Raw genomic sequence first — 5,037 nt, 5'->3', positions numbered from 1 at the left:
GAAGTGGGAGTGACCTGCTCCCTCTCTGCCACGGCCTTACCTGAGTGGCTTTGGGCACGACCACATGTGTCCTGACAATTGCCAGCCTGTCTGGAGATAAAGATCCTTCTTCTCAGCATGAGACCCACTCCCTGAGGACAGCCAGGAGCCTGGACATTTCAAAGCCTGGCTTTGGTGAATGGGAAAGACCGGCCGGAAATAAAGCAAACCTTAGCCTGGTCTGATGTCCTCTGACTTTCCTTCTAGAAAGAGATAGGGCTGCAGGTCACTGGCTTCAGACACTGATCCTGCCAATAATCTGGTACATCCTTTCGGTACCACATGTTCTGGGGTGAAAACCTGCCACGGGGGCCCACAAGCGAGGGCCCAGGCAGCCTTCTCACCCTGTGAGCCCCGACATCCCCTGACTCAGTGGGCAGACCCACAGCACGCCACGGCCCACAGCCCCCACACCCTGGGGTATGTGAAGGACATGACTCAGGAGAAAGCCACTAAACAGGGCGGGCAGGCTTCGCCCCCTATAGAGGCTCCAGGGAGGGCACACATGCAGAACATAGACCACACTCCCCAGCATGCACCCATCTCCATACATGGCCCTTTATCCATGAAGGGGTTGTCTGCTCAGGTGGACAGCGGCCCCGCCTGGGGGTCTGAGATACGAAGACTGTGGCACTGACACTTCCACCTCGTCCTCAAAAGCACGGAGGGCCATGGGGGCCAGGGGTGCAGGCTGTCCTCACCCCGCCCACGCCCTGGGGACAGACCTGCAGTGGAACCCTCACCCAGCCTCCTGGGTCCTGAGCACAGCAGACGGAGGGACGGGAGGAGGGCCCTCCTCTCCTTCCTTAATGGGTGATGGGGATGAAGGCCTGAGAGGCTACCAGAGGGGCCCTGTTGGAAAAGTCTCATCAGCACTTGGTGCATGTTGGGGCGGGGGATGCGGTGTTTGGGAAAAGTCCTGGGCAGAGCTCCCCAGCGGCCCTTCTGAGTAGAGCTCTCCGCGGGAGGGGAACGGAGTGTTGACTCTGAGCCCCAGTGTCCTCACTCTGGGGGGAGCACCACAGGAGCAAAACCAGCCGAGATCACAGCAAGGACCACCCTTTATGGGCCAGCGAGGCACGTCAGGGCTGTGCCCACACCTGCCCCAGTGTGGGGGCTCTGGCCAGGCCTTCTCCCTCCACTGGACACGTTCTGAACACGTCTGTGTTAGGTGCCAATGGGCAGAGCCCTGGCAGCCTGGGCATGGCCGAAATGCAAGGCAGGTGGGGCACCTCAGGGTGACAGGCAAGGTCCTGTCATCCAGCCACAGACGAAGAGGATCTGGGGGGGGGCGTCGGCACATCTGGGGTGTGTCCTGCAGACCAGGGAGAGTAACAGGAAGGCCCCGGAGCCTTTCAGCACAGGTAGGAACCATGAGGTACCACCAGGAAGAGGGTCTCGGGCATTGGAGGAGGCGGCCACAGGTGGGCTAGGGCGGGGGGCGGGGGTCACTGAGGCTGGTGACCAGTGAGTGCCAGAGGACCCCGCCCTCATGTCCGGATGGAGAAGGTGACTTAAGACAGGTGAGCGCAGGTGTGGACTGGCACAAGCTCCCCGCAGAGCTGACACCACACCTGGAAGCAGGCAGCTCCCAGCAGGGAGGGAGCAGGTGAGTTGGCCAAGAGAAGAACTACGTGAGACAAGGGGAGGGGCCCAGAGAGACAGACAGAGACAGAGGGAAAGACAGGGAGACGGGAGGGGTAGGGAAAGGGCACAATCCCCCAGAGATCAGTCAGAGAAACCACACCTGCCCCGTACTCTCCACCCATGTGGAGTCATATTTCTGACTTTGAGATTTTGATAAAAGTTAGGAGCCTGTTTTCTAAAAATGCAAGTAGACATATAACAGCATCTTACACACAACTTTAGGGTAGTCACACGCACCTGGTGCACCTGGGACCGCAGGTAAGAAGGTATATGGTCTATTTTCCCCCATAGCCGCTGTAACAAACCACAAACTTATCATGGCTTAAAACAACCCAAGTTTATTATCACACAGCTCTGCAGGCTTCAGTCCCACAAGACTCACACTGGCCTGAGGTCCAGGTGTGGTCCAGGTGTGGGCCGGGCAGGTTCCCTCTGGAGGCTCCAGGGGGAAACCAGATTCCTCACAGCCGGCAGCTTCGGGCCGAGTCCTTCTCAGGCTTAGTCTCCTGGTTCTCTCTCTTCTGCGTCCCTCTCCCACTTTTAAGGACCCCTGATGACATTAGGGCCAGCAGATGATCCAGAGTATCCAGATAATCTCCCCATCTTATCAGCAATGTTAACTCTATCTATGACTTTAATTCCACTTTGCCATGTGAGGGAGCATAGCTGTAGATTGCAGGGATTAGGACGAGGACATCTTTGGAGGCCATTGTTCTGTTGACCACCACAGGTAAAGGATTTAATCAGATGACAGAAAAGATAGGAGCACATACATGGAAATAGGGCCCATCCAACAAGGAATCAAAGAAATATAAATTGCCAACCCAAGACCCTGTTCCTCAGTCTCATGGGCCAAACGACAGGAAGGAGAAAGCAAGAGGGATTTGCTGAAAACTTTGTAAAAGTCACCTGGTGCTCTGTCCCTTCCCCTGGCCTCCTACCCCTCCTACCCTGGGGCCGCTGCACACACCTTTGCCCTCTCAGACTCCTGCCTTCCCAAGGCCCTGCCGCAAGGACCAGAGTTGAAACTGCAGTTCAGCTGCCCCACCCACCCAGCTCTCCACCCCCTTGGCACTGACTCACAGCCACCCACTCCTCTGGAGGGCAGGGTCCCAGAGCTGGAGCTGGAAGGGCAGCCCTGCGGTGCAGCTGACTCAAGGCTCCATCCTCACCCAGAGCTGGCAGCGTGTGTCAGGCCAGCCAGCCTGGTCTGGGCTGTCTGCTGGGGGCCCACGCCTGGAGGTCGAGCTCACCACCAGAGGCCAGGGCAGGGACACCCACACATGGCAGTCTTGAGGTTCCCCTGAGTGGGCCACCTGGGCAGACCCCAGGGGATTATGCAACCCCACAACTACAGTCTGTCCCACCTCAGCTTCTCCAGAAAGGTACCCCGATGCCCGAAACTAAGCCCAGGGCTTGACCAGAGGCCCCCCGCTGGAGGCCACAGCGTCAGCCTGACTCCCCAAGCAGCCAAGATGGGGTGGGTGGCTCTTGAGCATTGGAGTGCCAGGGCCTGAGTCCTTGGGGAGCCCAAGCCAGCAGGAGGACAGGTCTGAGGCTGTCCCTGTGTGTCCCATCTGGGATGGCAGAGGAGTGAAGGAGAAAACACTCAGGCACGCAGGGTAGTCTGTAAACACAAGAGCGTGCTGCCCACAGACATCGTGGCCCGCAGAGCAGCTCCGAAAGCATCTGTTTTTCTTGATCTTGGGGTCACTGGACAGGCCCAGACCTGGGCTCCTGCCACTAGCATGTTCGAGAAAAGTGCTAAGAAAGGGTGTCCAATGCCACTGGGGCCAAGAGAGTAAGGGTGTCCCCTGGGGCCTGTTAGGTGGAGAGACACTATGGAGGCATGCCGCGGTCCTGGCTGACCCGTGGTGGGGGGTCTGGGACGTGTGGCTCTCTGGGGAAACACACAGGAGGAGGTGAAGGTTCCCTACAAGTCTAGCAGTGGAAGGAAGAAGACAGAGGAGCAGACAGAGACTTTGTTGTGCTGGGAGGCCCTGGCTTCTTCTTAGAGCAAGACCACACAACGGCAAGGGAGACACTGGGGGAGAAGCTTGGCAGGGGGAAGGCAGGCCTGGGTCACACCTCCCCTTCAATCTCTGGACAGAGCTGAAGAAGGGTGTCCACGGCTCTGTCCCACACAGTGACCAGGACTGACCACAGCCAAGACAGAGACACTGGGCAGCAGAACCACCCTCTGGAGACCCTCCAAGTGCCTTGCCTGGCCCCTCAGGGCTCCGTGGTGTGGGGACTTCCCCGAGGATGGGCGTGGGAGAGCAGGAATTCTGGTGTCACAGAGCAGGCTGGGGCACAGAGTGGCCTCAGATGTCCACAGGAGGCTCTGGGCAGCTCTCAGAGATGGCGACCCTTCCAGCCCCTTCTACCACCAAGCAGCCTTGGATGGCCGGGGGCTGCTCCGGGGGCTGCTTTTCAGCTCACATGCCATGGAAAGCGAGGGTCGTGTGTGCTGGCACCAGGCACCCATCTATAGGGCTGGACCCTCAGCACCAAACCCCACCCTCTCCCCCCACACCAGTGCCATCCTCGGAACAAAGGCAGACCCCAGGGGAGGATACTTCCCCACCCGCCGGCCCTGTTCTCCCTCCAGACTCCCACCTAGAAGACTTCTCCCCCAGGCCAGCTCTCACCAGCTGCCACAGCACCTCTTTGTAAAAAGCTCAAGCCTCACATGGAGTGGAAGCTACTGTCCACCCCTGACGTCAGCACGTGGGCTCCTGTCCCCAGCTCCTCCCAGCGTCCCTGTACTGACAGAAGGAAGAACGCCAGCCCTGAAACCGAAACCCAAACCTGACATTCTGGTTCTGCCGCATCTGCATGCCCTGCCGCCTCCTCCGGGGTCAGAGTCAGCACCCGGAGAACCCCAAAGCGTGAGCCCAGCAGCAGGGTCTCTGTGGCCCCGGCACATCTGCTCCTGGCATAAACATCGCAATTACTAGCTACGGTAGGACCTGTTCCATCACCAACCCTGCTGCTCCAGGTGATCGCCCTACTTCTTGCTGTGCAGCTGTGGAGCACCTGCTTCTTGTTCTGACCTGCAGGAGCCCACAGACCTGAGCCAGCACGTGCCTGAGCTCGGGCATGCCTGGGCCAGGCCACACTTACCTGAGGCACGGTACACCTGATGCAGGGCGCTCATGAGCCAGGCCACATCAACCTGATGCAGGGCACTCATGAGCCAGGCCACACCTACACGATGCGGGACACTCATGAGCCAGGACACATCAACCTGATGCAGGGCGCTCATGAGCCAGGCCACACCTACACGATGCAGGACACACGAGCCAGGCCACACCTACACGATGCAGGGCACTCATGAGCCAGGCCACA

At 59.0% G+C, this 5,037-nt stretch overlaps 1 protein-coding gene across 2 annotated transcripts in view; it reads right to left on the bottom strand.

Moving 5' to 3' along the window:
- Nucleotides 1–1,958: 1,958 nt before the first annotated feature.
- Nucleotides 1,959–5,037, bottom strand: part of METRNL (meteorin like, glial cell differentiation regulator) — a 24,052-nt gene continuing 20,973 nt past the window's right edge. The window contains exon 5 of one of the 2 annotated variants that reach the window (XM_032429767.1): nucleotides 1,959–5,002. The gene's annotated coding sequence lies outside the window, so the exon portion shown is untranslated. The remainder of the gene's footprint in view (nucleotides 5,003–5,037) is intronic. The other variant, XM_032429768.1, reaches the window with a different exon arrangement.

This window comes from Phoca vitulina, unplaced genomic scaffold (assembly GCF_004348235.1).
Source record: "Phoca vitulina isolate PV1807 unplaced genomic scaffold, GSC_HSeal_1.0 scaffold41, whole genome shotgun sequence".
NCBI classification, from domain to species: domain Eukaryota; kingdom Metazoa; phylum Chordata; class Mammalia; order Carnivora; family Phocidae; genus Phoca; species Phoca vitulina.
The sequence above is the reverse complement of the archived record's forward strand: the minus strand, read 5'-3'. Positions and strand labels throughout refer to the sequence as shown.